Source organism: Eschrichtius robustus, chromosome 4 (genome assembly GCF_028021215.1).
Source record: "Eschrichtius robustus isolate mEscRob2 chromosome 4, mEscRob2.pri, whole genome shotgun sequence".
Taxonomy (NCBI): domain Eukaryota; kingdom Metazoa; phylum Chordata; class Mammalia; order Artiodactyla; family Eschrichtiidae; genus Eschrichtius; species Eschrichtius robustus.
In genome coordinates this window covers 76776942-76795188 of record NC_090827.1, presented here as the reverse complement: position 1 = coordinate 76795188, position 18247 = coordinate 76776942, and the positions used below count along the sequence as shown (strand labels likewise).

Genomic DNA, 18247 nt, shown 5'->3' with positions numbered 1-18247 from the left:
ACTTCAACTTTATCATAAAATTCAGGGTACCTTATCTAATATATTTGGCATGTTTTTCCTCTTTCTAGACAAGTAAGTAGACTGTTATAGTAGTCCAGTCATTTTTTTAATTGTTTTGGAATTTTGCTTTTAAGTTTTGATCTTCATCCTATTTTCAATTCTAGTTTCCTTCAGGTTGGTTGGAAAATTCATCATTACATTACAGAGTTCAAAGCACAAACCCCAAATTATTACAAATTTCTTTTGATCAATATTCAATTTGTAACATGTCTTTTGTCTTCAAAGTTTTGTTAAACTCTATTCACCATCTGCCACTGCTTTTCTTAGGGGTTTGCCAAGACCCAAATGGAATATTTTCATGTCACTTACTCTTGATAGATTGTGGTCTGGCAAAGTTGAAGCTGTACTTCATTTGGCAAACTGTGAAATGACCTATTCTTTAGACATAGTTGAAGCTTTTAACAAAAGAAGAAGAAAGAAAATAAATAAATAATAGCGTAGAAAAGAGCTAAAGGAAAAAGATTATGATGCTCTGCAATTAGCTCAGATCCCTTCAATGTTTCTGATAACCAAAACAAGAGTAGATTTTATGTGTTCCCCAAAGTCCAGCCACTTTTTATGTGATAGATATTGGTAATTAAAATCTTCCATATCTGGATTCATGAGAATTTGGTATGATCCTCACAGAGCAAAACTTTTCCTATGGAAGGGAAGGAGACATTGAGACAGTGAGGAGATGGTCTTCCCCAGTACTCATGAAGTTCCATGGTGTTAGGCCCTCAACCTCTGTGAAGAAGTTGGTAAGGAATCCTTCAGAACCTAGCTTGCCCAGCAAAACAGTTAGCACAAACCGAGGACCAGAAAAGTAAAATCTGATGGTGTCCAGGAATCCTTTACTGGAAGACTTTGAGGTAAAAAGTTCAAGCATGCCTTTTTTTTCCTTTTCCAAACTATTAGGTTTTAATACACATTAATATTGCATCTGCCTGCTATCACTGAGAAAGAACTGTGAGGTGGCTACTAAATCTTTAAAATGTTTGCATTTCTAAAAGGTCTGAAAACAAAGATATGTTCACAACCCCTACCTCATACCATATACAAAGATTAACTCCAAAAGTGGATCAGTGGGGCTTCCCTGGTGGCGCAGTGGTTGAGAATCCGCCTGCCAACGCAGGGGACACGGGTTCGAGCCCTGGTCTGGGAAGATCCCACATGCCGCGGAGCAACTGGGCCCGTGAGCCACAACTACTGAGCCTGCGCGTCTGGAGCCTATGCTCCGCAACAAGAGAGGCCACGATAGTGAGAGGCCCGCACACCGCGATGAAGAGTGGCCCCCGCTCGCCGCAACGAGAGAAAGCCCTCGCACAGAAACGAAGGCCCAACACAGCCAAAAATAAATTAAAAAAAAAAAAAAAAAGTGGATCAGTGATGTAAATATAAGATCCAAAAATATTAAACCGGAAAATATAGGGGTAAACCTTCATGACCTGGGATTTGGTAATAGATTCTTAGATATAACACACAAGCAGCAATAGAAAAAATAAACTTTGGACTTTATCCAAACTTAAAACTTTTTGCATCAAAGGACATTATCAAAGAAAATGAAAAGAAAACCTATAGAATGGTAGAAAATATTTGCAAGTCACATATTTGACAAGGGTTTAATACCCAGAATATATAAAGAACTCCCAACTTGGTAACAAAAAGACAAACAGGCCAATTTAAAAATGGGCAGTGGACTTGAATAGGTGTTTCTCCAAAGAAGATATACAAATGGCCATGAAATGGTACATGAAAAGATGCTTAAACACCTTACTCACTTGGGAAATGCAAATCAAACACAGAATGAGATACCACTTCACACCTACTAGCACAGCAGTAATAATAATAGTAGTAGTAGTAGTAGAAAATAACAAGTATTGATGAGGACGTGAAGAAATTGGAACCCTTGGGCGTTGTTGGTGGGAATGCAATTGGTGCAGCTACTGTGGAAAACAGTATGGCAATTACTCAAAAAGCTACAGAATTATCATACGACCCAGCAATTCTACTCTTAGGTAACCCCTTCCTTGACACCTAATTCCTGGCAACCATTAATTGTTTTCTTTCCCTACAGTTTTACCATCCACAATATCATATAAATAGAATCATACAATGCATTACTTTTTGTGTCTGGCTTAGCAAAATGCACGTAAGATCATCCGTGTCTTGTATGAATCAACAGTTTGTTCCTTTTTATTGTTCAGTTGTATTTCATTGTATGGCTATATCAGTTTGTTTATCCATTCACCTGTTGAAGGACATTTATAAGGATGATCCTTAAATTTCCCTTTTCATTACTAAATAATTAAAATTCCATTTAATTCCTAAATGAGTATAGTTTTGTGTTAATATTTTATTTTAATTTTTTGAAATTTGGTGCTTATGATGTACAGACTTAATTTACTATTTATAAAAACACTTGACTAACTAAAAGGCCTCATTTTCTGACCTGCTAGGTAAGTTTTCTGCAAAGGCGATTTGATTAAAAATTTTGAAATTTTAGGGTGCTTAAAATCTTAAGTATCAACTTCTACATGTTATGACCATACCTTTTAAATTTTTAATGACATTTTAACCATTTTTAAGTGTGCATTTCAATGGCATTAATTACATTCACGCTGTTGTGCAACCATCACCACTGTTGCCAAATCTTTTCCATCACCCCATAGAGAAACTCTGTAACTATTAAGTAATGACTCTCCATAACCACCTCACCCCAGCCCCTAGCAAGCACTGTTGTACTCTCTGCTTCTGAGTTTGACTACTCTAGATACCTCATGTCAGTGGAATCATATAGTATTTGTCATTCTGTGACTGGCTTATTTCACTTACCATAATGTCCTCAAGCTCATCCATACGGTTATGTGTATTGGAACTGTCATTCCTTTTGAAGGCTAAATAACTTTCCATTAGACAGATATACTACAACTTATTTATCCACTCATTTGTCAATGGACATTTAGATTATTTCCACATCTTGGCTATTGTAAATAATGCTGCAATGAACCCAGGAGTGTTGATATCTCTTTGAGGTCTTGATTTTAATTCTTTTGGAAAAATATCAGAAGTGAGATTGTTTGATCATAGAGTAGTTCTATTTTTAATTTTTTGAGGAACCTCCATACTGTTTTCTACAGTGGTTACACTGTTTTACATTCCCACCAACAGTATACAAGGATTCTAATTTTTCCACATCCTTGCCAACACTTGTTGTCTTTTGAATTTTTGATAATAGCCATCCTAACAGGTGTGAGGTGATATCTTATTGTGGTTTAATTTGCATTTTCCTGACCTTAAGCATCTTTTCATTTGCCTGTTTGGTTTTTGTATGTCTTCTTTGGAGAAATGTCTATTTAGTTCCTTTGCCCATTTTTTAATCTGATTATTTGTTTTTTTGCTATTGTGCTATTGCATTTCTTACATATTTTGGATATTAAGCCCTTATCAGATAAATGGTTTGCAAATATTATCTCTCATTCCATTGGTTGCCTTTTTATTTTGTTGATTATTTCCTTTCCTTTGATGTGCAGAAGCCTTTTCGTTTGATGTAGCCCCACTTGTCTATTTTTTTTTTTTTTTTTTTTTTTTGGCCGCACTGCACCACATGTGGCTCTTAGTTCCCCAACCAGGGATAACCTGTGTCCCCTGCAATGGAAGCGCGGAGTCTTAACCACTGGGCTGCCGGGGAATTTCCAAGTCCCACTTGTCTATTTTTGCTTTTGTTGCCTGAGCTTTTGTCATATCAATGAAATAATTGCTAAGATCACTGTCACAACGGATGTCCCCTTCACAATAGCATCAAAAAGAAAATATTTAGGAATAAAGTTAACTAGGGAGGTAAAAGATCTGTACACTAAAAACTATAAAACATTGATGAAAGGAATTAAAGAAGATACAAACAAATGGAAAGACATCTCACGTTCATGGATTGGAAGACTTAATATTGTTTAAATGTCCATACTACGCAAAGCAATCTACAGATTCAATCAATCCCTATCAAATTCCAACAGCTTTTTTTTCAGAAATAGAAAAAACATTCTAAAATTCATATGGAACCACAAAGGACAGCGAATTGCCAAAACGATCTTGAGAAAGAAGAACAAAGCTGGAAATATCACACTTCTTGATTTCAAAATATATTACAAAGTTACAGTAATTAAAACAGTATGGTACTGGCATAAGGACAGATATAGATCAATTGAACAAAATAGAGAGCCCAGAAATGAATCCACACATGTATGGTCAACTGATCTTCAACAAGGGTGTCAAGAATGCACAATGGGGAAAGGACAGTCTCTCCAACAAATGGTACTGTACAATAGATAATGACAGTCAGGTTTGTATCTGTGGGAGAAAGACGTTTCAAACAAGCAAAGGAGGAATGCTAGAATAAATCCTACGGTAACAGGCTGAAGTTGGAGACATCCATTTGAACTAATGTTTATTTTAATATATATACAGATGGATATATACAGAAATGAATATAGATAAATGGGTTAATATACTACCAACACTTGCCAGCTCTATGCACTGAGAGGGCCTAGAAGTAATGACTCTCCAGTTGTAACAAGAACACCTAGTGGACAGGTTTTGGTTTCTAAATACCATTCTCCAATAAAAGGAACTATACTTCTTAAAGAATGGCTGGTTCTTGGGCCAGGGCATAGAAAATACAAGATAAGCCTGGAGAATCTTACAGTGCCAGAAAGTAAGTTGGTGATAATAATTATTATTATAAATGAAATAAAAATAAAATAAATAAAAGACATGGGTCTGTCAAATGGACATATGAGCCAACCCTTAAGAGGTCCTGATACCCAGAGCCAGAATAATTTAAGCAATATAATAAACAATGATAATAAAGAATTATAACCCAAAGAATAGAATAAATATCCATATGGCAATAAATATCTATGAGACCATACTGATATAAATATACAAGCGAATGAGTGAATGAATAAATGAAAAGAGGCAATTCTTCCTTTCAGAAGAATTACAAATGCAAACAGAATGAGGAAAACCGAGTATCACCACTAGAATACCAAAGTAATAATTGCTGCAGGGAAGATCCACTGATGAATGCTAAAATTAGTGACAGAAACAGGGTATCCACATTGCCTCCAAGTATCTCCCATAAAATATTTATTAATAACTGTGGAGGTTTAACATATGTCTACAATTTCTTAAATATTCCTCCCTCCAGAAGATGTACCTTAATTCCCCTGGACTGGGCTGGACTTAGTAACTCACTTCCAAAGGACAGACTATGGAAAGGGGAAATTGTAACTTTCCATGGAGAATCCAGGCAGATACCACGTTAGCCAACTGATCAAGGATAACATTGTCAGTAATAAGACATTAATGTCATGCACCCAAAATCTATAACTTCAGTACACCTCAAAACTGTCAATGTAATGAAAGACAAGGAAAAAAATGAGGAACTTTCACAGATTGAAGGAGAGTAAGGAGACATGAAAACTAAAAGCACTGTGGTCTCCTGACTTGAATCCTGGAACAGAAAAAAAGACAGTGGAAGCACTGGGGAAATCTAAATAGTCTGTAGTTTAATTTACAGTATTTGTTGAACCAATCTTAATTTCTTAGTTTTGGTCATTGTTCCATGGCTACATGAGATGTTAACATCTGGGGAGACTGGGTAGAGAGTATACCAGAATTATCTGTACTATCTCTGCAATTCTTTGGTAAGCCTAAAATTATCAACATAAAAAGTTTAAAAATTTTTTAGCTTCAGCTAAACACAGTAATTTGAAATAAATGGGTCTCAATCCCAGGTAACTGAAGCCCAAAATAAAAGCAAATCAGCTGTATCCAGTTATTACTATTCACCCATACAATCTGAATGTCCAAGTTTTCCAAACTAAAATCTCTCATAGTATGTCTATGACTCATAAAGAGTGAGTAAATATCTATTTTCACACCTTTAGGAACACAATTCTATATTTAAATTAGATTCTATAAGAAAGATAAATTGAACTTAAATCATGTTTGTTTATACTACTTTTTCCAAATTGTAAATTCACTGCTAAGTCGAGGACTGTCTGTAACCAGATAAGAATTTCAGCTCGTTATTACAAGAACTTACATGGCTATGATACCAGTGTTGGAATCTCCTGGACTAAAATGGTATAGGTGGATTCAAGACAATGTCATAGCACAGAAAACAGTGACTTTTAGAAACGTCTGATGCCAAAGATGATGAATACTTGTAATATAGCACTTTATTTTTTAGGATACTCTGAAATGCTTTATATCTTAAAATGTTTAAAATCAATATCTCTTTTTACTTTAGAGCTGGTTTACAAAACATCCTTTAGAGGCTAAAAAACAACAAATGTAAATCCAATTTACCTAAGTATATTAAAATTTTAATAGAAGTAGAGAAGGTCCACCTAATATCTTAGGAACAGAAATTCATAGCTACATAATGGATTGCTGTGAAGTCTGTTCAAAGATTAGTAAATTAAAATTACAGAAAACATTTTAATAGGCTTAAATAAATTTATTTATATTCAAAATCAATGATTTATCTTAAACACATACCTCAAACATAACACACAGTAGGAACTCAAAGATCAGTATTTCTTTAATTCATATATGATATAAATGAAAGATTGCTTCACTAGACCAAAAGAAAATATAAATATTACAACCACCTTTATTTAATCCCATTTTGTTTTCTAAAACCCTAAACTTAAGGCAAGGATTAGGAGAGTAGAAGTGTAAGAAAAATAATTTGGCATGATGTTTTCATAGTGTTAACCTGTATTCGCTTAAAATTATAGAAGAAAAGCACTATTAATAACATTGGAATAATCATTATTAGAAAACAAACTTTTTAAATTTCTTTACCTCTCTGAGATTTTCTTGACTTCTTTGCTTAGGCTGAACGAACAACAATGTTTTCAGCTTTCCAAATTCTTTGCTCTGTAAAACAAAGTGTATTTACATTGAATGCATCTCACTTGTCCCCAAGGATACAACTTCTTCTAAAAATTTGGAAAGCATTTATAGCCTGGGTAACATAGAGTGTTATATTTATGTAATAGTGACTTCTAACTTTGCACGTAAACTTTGTTGAAATAACTTTAAGAAACAGAATTACTTAAAACAACTAAAGCACCAAGCATGGAATTCACTGGTCATGTTATAGATAGACAAGTTTGATTCTAACAGGACCATTATAGCAAATTGAGAGTTGTTTGCCTGACGAAGTGATATTTCTTGTTGTAAGTCATCCCATGAATGTAACTTACACTCATGTCAGCTCAGCTGATCACATGAGATCATAATCACATTCACCAAACAGACTCCATGAACCTATACAAAAGTATCAAGAGTAACTGTTTCCTTTTTATCTAGGGAATTCAGTTTCAAAACAGTGTTACTGACTGAGGGCTACACTCTGAGGTGAAATACAACTCAGTTTAGTTAAGTTTATTTATCCCAACACAGCATCTTTCGTTAACTTTTTATTCCAGGTCTTAGGCATCAACATGAAAAGGCATGACCTCCAGCCAAATCCTGATATCAATTTACTCTTCATATCCCATAGCCAATGATGAGAAACTGAATATAGATCTAAGATACTCCTAGATGTATTCTGATAGCTTGTTTGTTCTTATTAATAGTAAAAATAACAATTTATTGAGCATTTATTATGTATCAGGCACTGTTTCAAGTACTTTACATCCATTAACTCAAAAAGCAGTTTATATTTTTTGACTTCCTATATAAGGAAGAAACTCTCTGGCTGTTTAACATGCCTGTCAATGACACAGGGAATATGCTGACTTAATTCTTCTGGTTTGTAGTAGCTATTTTTAAAAAGGAATGAATGGGGCTTCCCTGGTGGCGCAGTGGCTGAGAGTCTGCCTGCCAGTGCAGGGGACACGGGTTCGAGCCCTGGTCTGGGAAGATCCCACATGCCGCGGAGCAACTGGGCCCGTGAGCCACAATTACTGAGCCTGCGCGTCTGGAGCCTGTGCTCCGCAACAAGAGAGGCCGCGATAGTGAGAGGCCCGCGCACCGCGATGAAGAGTGGCCCCCGCTTGCCGCAACTGGAGAAAACCCTCGCACAGAAACGAAGACCCAACACAGCAATCAATCAGTCAATCAATCAATAAATAAATAAATACAGCACTACCACAGTCTACCCAAGCAATATAGCAGAGATGATGCAACACATAATTCTTAAATCAAGGAACTGTGCTTCACTACACCTCCTGCCTACGCTGGAAACTACACGGCACAGTGTGACGCACTCCCATCATGGCTGGCACTGTTCTAATGGGATCTAGTAATATTATTCATCTGTGCTCATGAAAAAAAGTGAATTTTTACCCATAATCTACTCATACAAATGCCAGCAACCAGAAGAAATTACTGATAGGATTAACATATAATAATTTAATTGTGCCAAATTAAAAAAAGAAAACAGAGGCAAGTGAGTTGTTTCATTTGATGTCAATACATTCCCCAAATATATAAAAGAATTTAACTCTATTAAGCATAATAAACTGTAATTTGGGGAATTAACTTTTACTCTGTGATAGAATACATATAAGTTCAAATTACTTATAATACTGAATATATTAAAATTTAAAACTGGCCTACAAAACACATATCATTATGAAAAGAGCTAATACATTCACATGCATATAAAGAATGGAGGGAAATACACCAGAATGTCATAATTGATGATCTGTCACCCTGGGTATAGAATTTTTAGTCATTTTTATTTTCTTCTTCATCTTTCTAAAACCCAAATTTCCTACACTTAACCTGTATTACTTTTATTTCAAATTTTATTTAAAAAAATAGCTCAATTTTTTTCTGATTATGAAAATAATATATTTACATTTAAAACTGAAAATCTATTGAAATCCTACCAACCATAGTTATATTTTGACGCATTCTAGAGCTCTGTGTCTCTGTTTCTGTGTGTGTATATGAATATATATTCACATATATACATATCTGCACACTAAAGAAACATACATAATTTTATAAACATAAAATTATACTATTCTGTTTTTTGGCTTGATTTTTTTTTTCTTCAGTGATATACTATTTACTCCTTTCCACATGTACACAGTTACTTTTAATAGCTGCGTTGTACTCCATTATGTAATTTATCAATTACCCCTTAGAACCCAGTTTAGACATCACTTAAGCAGCTTTCACTTCCTCCCAAGTCTGGGTTCAGCTCCCCTCAGATGCATTTCAACCACAATCTATACTGTCAACACTGCATCAATGAATGTCTAGTTGACTGTCTTCTTTCCTAAACCATAAGGGACCGTCTATGTCTGATTAAATGTTGTAGCCCCATACCTACTACAGTGCCTAGTAAATAGCTGTTGAAATATAAGTTGTTTCCTTTTTTTAAATAAAAATACAATAATAGAATCAACATTCCTGTACACACAAATTTGTGCACTTGTCCAATTATTCCCACAGCATAAATTTCTAAAACTGGAGTTGCAGAGACAGAAGTATGCACGTTTTGAATTGTAATAAATATTGCCAAATTGCCCTCCAAAATCCTTGTAGAAATTTACATTCCCACCATCAATGGATAAAAGTGTCTGTTTCTTTGTATCTTTTAAATACTGAGTATTGTCACCCTTTTTTAAACCTTCAGAGTGATATTATCATTCGTCGCTTTTACAATTAGAAAAAAAAATTAAGACATTACAGGTTTTGCTATTCTTAAAACTAGATAGCTATTAATTAGGATGCAGTTAAAAAATACTAACCAAGTTATATTTAGGATAATTGCTCATGCTGAATAAAAGTTCATTAGCTGAATGGTTCTTTATGTTCAAGTAAAACAGTGCCCATCCTGCTGCTCAACTCTTTTCAAGGTACCTGAAGGAGAGACGATATAAATATACAGAAAATGTATATGATAAGTACTTACTTGATAGAGAAAACGTGCAGGAAAACCAGCTAACGTGGAGATGAACTGACTGGAGTAGAACATACACAGTTTAACGTGCAAGTTAGGATGTGGGGAAAAACTCTTAAGGTATGGACTCAAAAAACAAGATGAAATTGGGAACTTACTGTGGAGGTGTATATGTTGCTCTGACAAATGAAGCTGAAAGATGCTGTCTTGCTGTTCTAGAACTGCATTTCCAAAAGCTTATTGTCACCGTCCACAAGAATGCCTACCAGTACCCCAGACTCAGCGTGTCCAAAAGAAAACTCATATACTTCCTCTCTTCCCCGCAGAACACTTAGTTAATTTTGGATCTAGGCCATGATGTTATATCTAGACTTGTAATGTGCAATACGTAAATATGGCTCATACAAACTGAGATGTGCTGTAAGTACTCACTGGACTTCAAAGACTTAGTATAAAACAGGATGTAAAATATCTCATTATAATTTTTATATGGATGACTTGTTGAAATGATCGTATTTTGGAAATACTGAGTTGCAAATATATTATTAAAAAATAATTTCACCTGTTTGTTCCCTCCCCTTTTTTAAAAATTGTGGCCACTGGAAATTTAAAATTACATGTGTGGCTCACATTATATTATATTTCTATTGGACAGCAATGACCTACACCATTGAGATCTAGACCACTGAGATCAAGGGCTAGATTATGAAGCTAACCATCCGTTGTTGTGCTCTAAGAATTCCAGAAAGGAGCAAAGAAGTGAGAGGAGGAAGGAGCTAGCTGTTAACTGGGTTTGGCTGGTTTTGACTTTGTGGAGTCGAAGAAGGGGATTACCAGGCATGGGAGAAAGGACCATAAAGCAAAGATGAGAAAACTCGGTTTTAAATGCCAGATTTTCTAGAACTATGGCCCTCACTGTGTTATCTCTCTGCTGCTTCTGCCAGAGCCTTCAGCAGTGCCTCAGAACACTCTAATCATGTCTGAGCTGGACTACGAGGTAGCAAGCTTGAGCCAAAGGGTTAAAATGGGAAAGTATGTCTCCTATATCCAGGAGCTGCCAATAAGAGAACCAAGAGGACAACGAACTGGAAGGGCAGAAATCAGCTGTCCAACTCCCCCCCCCACCATGTCCCACAACCCAGGAGATTCCTTTTCCAGTGTCAGCCTGGGAGTTCTCAGTCTGGGTGGAGAGTTTTGTTTGTATGTTTTTATTTTGGTTGTGCATTTCAAAGATGGTATCACTCCCTCACAGAGCCTCCTTTAACCTGTAACAAAACCCCAGGCTGTCCCAATCCCAAAGTTTGCCTGAACCTCACCAGAATTTGCCACATGCTACGGAATCTGTGCCTTGGATGCCAAAGTTGTCATCAGCGTCCAGCTTTGTATCCATCTCCTTTCCAATAAGCAGATGGCAGCCTGGCCCCAGTTACTTCAACTTCACTCATGTTCTTACCCAGTGGAAATCCCTGCATGCCTTGTGCTCAGGCATGCCCAACTACTGAACAACTGAAGCTCAGGACCTTTTTCAACCTTATGTTACTAAAACAAAAAGCAGCGGTTGCCTGGAGCCAGAAAGGGGCTGAAGAAACTTTGGGGAGTGATGCATATTTTCACTACTTTGATTGTGGTGATGGTTTATCGGTATACACATATATTATCAAAATATGCACCTCCATAAAGCTGTTATCAATTATACCTCCATAAAGGCTATCAATTATACCTCCATAAAGCTGTTAAAAACAGTATTAACATGTTTCCTTCTCATAATCAGTTTCATCAATCAAGAAATTAATGAATAAATACTTATCTATCACCTACTCTGGCTATCTCCATCCCTGGTAGAAATAGTGTTTTCTTGGCCAAACAGCATCTAAAAGAAGCCATTCTATTATTTCCTTTATGCAAATAAAGTAGTATTTTAGCAGCATAGCTTCCTTAATGTATTTCATTGTGTTAACCAGAGGAAAAACTCATCTGATATATGTTCGAAACTAGTGAGTTGTCTTTCCACAGAATTATCTCTAGGGAATTAAAAATAAAACTCTGAAAACTTCACAACCCAGTACAGGCATTCCTCATTTTACTGTGCATCGCAGACACTGCATTTTGTTTTGCTTTTATAAATTGAAGGCTTGTGGCAACCCTGCATTGAGCAAGTCTATCAGCAAAAAGATCACGACTGACTGAAGGCTCAGATGATGGTTAGCATTTTTTAGCAATAAAGTACTTTTAAATTAAGGTATGTACATTTTTTAGATATAACGTTATTGCACACTTAATAGACAACAGTATAGTGTAAACATAACTCTTACATGCACTGGGAAACAAAAAAAAATTCATGTGAATCACTTCATTGTGATATTCGATTTATTGCGGTGGTCTGGAACCGAACCTTAAGTATACCTGTAGAGCACAGTAGCTGTCTTAGGTTGGGTTTCACAGAAGCCTGAGATGGGGATTCTTGTACTAGTGATTTGAGGTTCTCAGGTGAAAACTATAAGGAAATGGGGCGTGCAAGACAGGGAAAGGGAAGAAGCAAAGCAAAGATGTGGGTGCCGCTGTAGTCCACCCCAGCCTGATCCCACAAGCAGCTGTGGGGCAGGAATGACACTGCCAACCGGTTCCCCCTGGAGCAGGAAGGAGCCCTCCTAGCAATCATCCTTTAACTACAGACCACACCTGAAAGCCTTGGGGTGTAACCACCTGAGCATGTCCTGGAAAGGCAGCTTCCATCAGCGAGGGCAATTCTTGAGAGAAGGTACAACTGTGAGCTGTTGGCAGCCTATACTCAGCAGCTGGAGAATGAGGGCACCTACCCCCCTGAAAAACAGTGTTTCCGTTTCCTCGTCTGTAAAATGGGACTAACGACATCAGCTACTTCATATGCTTAGAATCACACATAGCACGTGCTCAATAAATATGTTATTGCTGCTGTTGTGTCTTCAGAGATGCCCACACTGGGCGTCTCACTGCCCAGGTGTAATCCAAACGCCCTACACAGCTGCACACCCAGGAGAAATTTTTGCCCCATCATTACTTAATTAAGGGCAATCTAAAGATTTCACATTTAGGTGACTGCCTAGATAAACATATCCATTTTATCTGACATTTTCCCCAAGTTCAAAATCAAGCAAGGATAACCTTTTCTGTTTCTCTTTAAAGAGTGGGAATGGTGCTATCTCAATATCAGCTGCTTTTTTAAAATATTTATTTATTTATTTATTCATTTATTTTTGGCTGCATTGGGTCTTCATTGCTGGGCGCATGCGGGCTTTCTCTAGTTGTGGTGAGCAGGGGCTACTCTTCTTTGGGGTGCGCGGCTTCTCACTGCAGTGGCTTCTCTTGTTGCGGAGCACGGGCTCTAGGCACGCGGGCTTCAGTAGTTGTGGCACATGGGCTCTAGAGCGCAGGCTCAGTAGTTGTGGCACGTGGGCTCTAGAGCGCAGGCTCAGTAGTTGTGGCGCACGGGCTTAGTTGCTCCGCGGCACGTGGGATCTTCCCAGACCAGGGCTCCAACCCGTGTCCCCTGCATTGGCAGGCGGATTCTTAACCACTGTGCCGCCAGGGAAGTCCCACATCAGCTGCTTTTTACTTCTGTGGGAGATCCTCAATAAATGGTCTTCATCTAGAGTGTGATAGGAAAAACAAAACCAAAAACAAAACCCCTCTCTCACCTATGCTGCGTGACCCCAATCATGAAACCAGTCTTCCTCATGCAGCAGAGTTCCCACAGGTACACCCCATACTTGGAGCATAACTTAAAGTCCCAGGGGCTAATTCTCTGGTTCCTGCATTCTCCAGAAGCAAATACATAGAAAATTTAGACTTCCTCTGGTTCTCTCTCCTAGTTTTGGAAACCAAATTGACATCTCTTACAGCTGACTAAAGAAAGTGGGATGGGTCAGTGGCGACTAGACTCGGTTCCCAGGAGAGGGAAGGAATGCCAGCGAATTCGAGGAGGGGGCGGGCCTCGCTGAGGCGGCTGGTTCGCCTCGGCTTGGCGGCTTTGGGAATGAGCACACCAAGGGAAGCCCTCGCGGGAGAGGCGGCCCTGGCCGCTGCGGGCAGGCCCCTGGGCGGCTGTTACCTTTTCTTGCACTGGGTCAATCCGCAGACGTGCGCCAGGGTCATGGCCGCCCGCCGGAGCCTTCCCCTAGCCCCCGCCGGGCGCGGTCGGGAGGAGTCGGCGGGGCTCGGAAGCCCGGCCATTGGCCACGAGAGAGCCTTCGGCCTCGCCTTCCCCTGGACGCCGTGGGCTCCGCTCCCTACAGGGAGGCGGCGAGGGGCGAGGGGCGAGGGGCGGGGTCCGGGGAGGCCACGCAAACCTTCCGCTGCGGCCGGAACGGAAATGGGTGCGTGGAGGTGGGGAAAAGTGAACTTTTATTTTTATATTGAAACTAATGAGGCTAAGCTGTGGAAGTAAATGTAACATATGCATGCGTTCTTAGAATAATACATGACTTTAAAATTAATTTAGCTAAGGGGAGGGAGACCCTCGGGGTAGCGATCTGCAGGGAGGCGCCCTCGGGGGCCAGGTTGAGAAACGCTGTCATCTACCCGGATGGCTCTTTCTGTAAACGAGTTCTTGCCTCTCGATGCGCGCCCTGAGCCCGGATCCAGGAGACGCCCTGTCCCGCGCTGGGCGTGGAGCTTCCCCGCGGCAAGCCCCTCTGCGAAGAGGACCGCAAATCCACCTCCCCACCCCCCGGTCAAACTCGTTTACTGAAACATCGTGAGACCTGCTGCATCTGGGCCTTCTTGGCGAAAACTGTAAGGACGGGGTTTAAACAGCCACAAGCAGAACTTGAGGGAACTTTGCAGTGAAAGCCAAGAGACTGGCTGTAGTGTAGATGGTACTGATGGCTTAAAGGACCCTAGGAGGTCTTTTACTAGGCCGATTTATGTGATTGCCCGTTTGGGTGGGGCAATTTAACAACAGAATAGCCCCGTTTGCTTTAAGTTTCCTGGGAAACGGAGTTAAATACACTTTGGTTGTTTTCAAGTACTTACAGTTTCGTCAAACACCTGCCACGTAACAGGTTCCTTCCATTACAAAGGCCTCAAAACGGAATTATGCCAGTAATATATGGACTCTCTCTACAGCAATGTTCAGTTGGGAGAAAATACAAATGTAGAAGAAGGTTGCCTTTTTATGTTTTCTTGGAGAGAAAAAATAACAAGTTTACGTTGTCTTTTCAGAGACTCTCAAGAGTGGAGGGTCCTAGGAGAGAAACAGTGCATTGAAATTAACCTACAGTTCTCCTGCTGTGTCTTTCTTCTGTGTTTCTCCTTTGCTACTCACACAAAACACTTCACCTCTGGTCACCAAGTATATGGAGGTTTTTCCCACACCAAGCAATTCCCTACTGCACCAGCTGGGTACCCTACAATTTAATTCAAATCTAACACTATCTACCTGGAGACAGTGTCAGATCCCAGGGGTTAAGGGCTCAGTCCTACAAGACTGCTCCCACCTTACTTCAGATGCCAATCCCAAGTAGCAGGTCCCCAGGTTACCCACAACTTCGGTCTGATTTCCCACCACCCCCTTCCCCTTTGATTTGATTATTTGCTAGAATAGCTTACAGAACTCAGGGAAAAACTTACTGATGTTTACCAGTTTGTTAAAGGATAAGTAAGGGATACAGATGAACAGCCAGATGAAAACATACATAGTCTGAGAGGGTGCCGCCGCAGAAACCCCCATCCCCGTGGAGCTGGGGTACATCACCCCTCCAAAGGTGAATGTATTCATTGGGCTGGAAGCTCTCCAAAGGGTACCACTGGGATTACGGAGGCTTCCTCATGTAGGCACGATCAATTATTAACTCCATTTCCATCCCCTCTGCCCTCTCTGGAGAAATGGGGAGCAGGCCTGAAAATTCCAAGCTTCTAAGTATGGCGTGGTCTTTCTGGTGACCAGCCCCCATCTAGGAGCCATCTAGGAGCCCACTCAGAGTCACTGCAATAGAACAAAAGATGCTTCTAGTGCTCTTGCCACTTGAGAATTTACAAAGGTTTGGGGAGCACTGTGTCAGGAACCAGGGACATAGACCAATATATATTTTTTCTATTATCTCACACACAGACTCTAGACTGTACCATATTTGACGCATCTGATTACACTAAGTATTACATTGCATTTATTGAGGAATTTCTACTATGCTTTATCATTTCCAATAGTGAAGAATTAAATATTTAATTTGTAGTTTTGTGTTGCCTCAGATCAGTTGCTGAACATGTTAGAAACAATGTTTTATCTGTCAGAAGTCTATTTCAATAAACTTTTTCACCTACTTCATTTTCTCCCTGATAGAAATATAAATTTTTATTCTCTTTTGCCATAACAGTAGTATGAACTGTTTAGAATGTACGATGTTGTTACGTGTATATGAAATACATAGCTCTTAAAAGTGCTTTATATTTTTATTAACTTTCAAGAAGAAATTTCATTGTTAGAATGTGGGGAAATTGTGGTTATACAAATGACAGATATTTTGCAAATACTCTAAGCTCTACAAATGTTTAATGGTAACAATTTCTTTGGCACACTATAGCCTTTATTAGTTGGTTTCCATTCTCATATTTTACAAGCCAATATCCTATATACATATATGCTATTGGCACCTTTAATGTGAAGTTGATCTGTATTATTATTTTCCCAAAACAGCTGTGGAGAAGTTTCATTCCATCTAAAAATAAATGTTGAGACCCAATGATGTATTTAAGAAACAATACAAATCCTCTCCACAAAACTGTATTTTTTTTCCACTTTTCATTACAATGAAAGAACATGAAGATTGAAGTTATCAGTTTCCTTTCCTGTAACAGTATGAGTGTCCAAGGATACAGAGTTATTTCATTCCACCGCCAAAGAAGTGGATTTTCTTTTGCCCAGATTCCTCAACTGTAGGAACTTTCTGATGCCCATTATCCTCAACTGTAAAATGAGAGAACTGAATTATCTAAACTTCTTTCCAGCTCTATAATTTTATTATTTTTAATATTGTATGTTCTACAGAATGCCCAGAACAACCAACAGTAACATTTTCTAAAGATCATAAATATTAGAGGAAGGAATCAATAAGCAAGTATAGTACATTGGGCAACTTTTTCCTTACCGTGCAACCATACCCGTTTTGAAAAGTTGTATAATTCCACTACTCCTTCAATTTTGTGCATTTTTAGTAATTACCAGTACCTAGAAAAATTGGAAATCTGATGATATAATACATATTTTTTAAATCCCATGTTGGTATTTCCTTTTTATAAAGAATCTTGCCTGAAACAGTAAATGTATGAAAGCCACTGTGGCTTGTATAATTCAATTTAATGTTTTAAAAAAGCCATATACACCATCAAGATTTTTTTAAATGGGAGAGGATACGGGGATGAGTACAAGGATACCCAAATCTCTTAAGATTGAACCTGATTCTGAACCTGATGTAGATAATGGTTATGAACATAGGTCTATCCAGTTAGCTCTAAACATACACTGAATTTTTGTGCAAAATCAGTTCTAATGAATCAGATCACTCTCCTAGATAATGTAATAGACTTTTTTCCTGAGGCTGATCCCTGTCTCAGTGAATGGCACCACTCTGTCCACTTGTTCAAGAAAGAGATCTGAGAATCATTCTCAACTTCTCCCCCATTCCAGCCCCTCACAAATCCATTCTCCCCGAAGTTACCAGAATGGTCTTTATAAAATGCAGATTTTTACATGTGTCCCTCTCTTGCTAAAAACCCTTAAGTGGTTCCCTACTGGCCTGAGGATAAACTCCTAACCCCCTCAGTAGACTTTCAAGGCTCTTTATAGTTGCCTCCCTCCCATCCCCCGACCCTCGCCTTCCTCTTTACCCTCTCCCCTTTTTGCCAAGCCCACCTCTCCATCTTCTGCCATGGCCCTGCTCAGTTACTCTGATTTCCCCCAAGTACAGGAATGTCTCTTGGCCCACTCAGCCTGAAATGCTCTTTGGCCCTTTCTTCCCTGGCTAGCTCCTACTGTCCCATCAGGTCTCTGATTAGATGACTTCCTCCAAGTAGTCTCCCAGGTTCCCCTCGCACCGGCCCTCATAACACCACACTGTAACCCTACCACAGCCCTTATCACACAGTACTGTAATCACCCATTTTCCTCCAGTTCCACTAAGCTACTAAACCTTGCCCTGAAGGAAGCTACATGTGGAAAGAGTCTGAGCTTTCAAATCAGAGAGACCGGTTCCTGCAGGCATAAGTTGTGTGCGCTTCAGCAAGTTTTGTAATCAGCCTGGG

The 18247-nt window shown here is 38.9% G+C and overlaps 1 long non-coding RNA gene across 1 annotated transcript in view; it reads right to left on the bottom strand.

Moving 5' to 3' along the window:
* LOC137764160 (uncharacterized) overlaps positions 1-14234 on the bottom strand; it is a 118002-nt gene extending 103768 nt beyond the window's left edge. The window contains exons 1-3 of the long non-coding RNA XR_011073924.1: positions 14061-14234; positions 9822-9933; positions 6913-6987 (exon numbers count right to left, since the gene is read on the bottom strand). This is a non-coding gene — a long non-coding RNA (uncharacterized lncRNA). The remainder of the gene's footprint in view (positions 1-6912; positions 6988-9821; positions 9934-14060) is intronic.
* Positions 14235-18247: the final 4013 nt, after the last annotated feature.